The sequence below is a fragment of the Solanum verrucosum genome, unplaced genomic scaffold (genome assembly GCF_900185275.1).
Source record: "Solanum verrucosum unplaced genomic scaffold, falcon-dt-bn FXZP01000195.1, whole genome shotgun sequence".
Classification (NCBI taxonomy): domain Eukaryota; kingdom Viridiplantae; phylum Streptophyta; class Magnoliopsida; order Solanales; family Solanaceae; genus Solanum; species Solanum verrucosum.
In genome coordinates this window covers 534,197-535,513 of record NW_026020164.1, presented here as the reverse complement: position 1 = coordinate 535,513, position 1,317 = coordinate 534,197, and positions in this window count along the sequence as shown.

Sequence of the window (1,317 nt, the reverse complement as noted above, 5' to 3'; positions counted from 1 at the left end):
ATAAGACAAATAATAGATATGGCCAAAAGCAAATAATATAAAAAAGTACCATGTAAATATTATTAGTCTTATTGTGTCTTATTGTAAGAAGACAAGTAATGTGCATTATTGTGTAGTGTAAATTAGTCAACAAGTAGGGTAGTGTACATGTGCATATTAAAAGTGGTAGAGACAAGTGTAAAGTGGGTATGTGTGGTAATGTAAAAAGTCATAAAGTAAATAGTAATGTGTAAGAAAGTCATGGTAGTGCATTATTGTGCATTATAGGTGCATTATTGTGCAGATAGGATAGAATTTGTAAGTGCAGTAGGATTTCCTTTCTATATAAAGGAAGGAACATGTAACATAAAAGGCAGACATTGAATAAATGGAGCACTTTCATAAAAAAAAATCTCTCAAATATTTAAAATACTTAATAGATAATGGAACAAACTTCAGACATCATGGATAAGCAAGAGGCAGATGTATATTGTTCAACAAATATGCAGAACTAATTTCATATATTCCTGAATATCATATATATGATTGAATAAATTTATGTTAGTTATTATGTATTAGAATTATTTGAATCATGATTTCTAGTTTATTAGCACACTGAAAACAGGGAGAAAACTTTATACTATGCCATCCTAATGTTGAAACCGATAGGCAAGGAAAGTCGTTTAGGGGAGTAAACAAAGCTGAGGCGCTGATAAGAAGGAAGTATCCGCTAAAGTACGATGCTAGTAGTGACAGGAGAATATGATAAATAGATAATCTAGTTCATAATGATCTAATATGAATTTAATCAATTATGAATATGATAGAAAGGAATAATTTGAAATAAAGAACCTGCATGATAAAGAACATGACTACATACATGCATGATGAAATAATAAAAAACTATGAAACTTTAATCCTATATATACTTAAAGATATAGAAATAATTGAATTAAGAAGAATAATATGGGATAAAATATTTAATGATATTGGATAGAAGCTATGGAAAATATAAAACTATTAGAACAATTAATGGAAAATAATTTATATATGTACCTAAGAACCCAAGATATGTTATATCTAGAATATATCATAAATAATATTAAAGAGATATCAGGATTAAAACACTTAGCAAAAGAATATTATAATATAATCTTTAAAATGAATTCTTCACCTACCAAAAATGGTACACCTACCAAAAAAGTCATGAACTCCTCACCACCACACTACCAAAAATATCTTAGTATATCATGAATTTAGCATCTACCAGTAAAATGAATTCTGCACCGAAAAATGGAATATTATGATTTATGATTGTAGAATATTGAGAAGCAAACT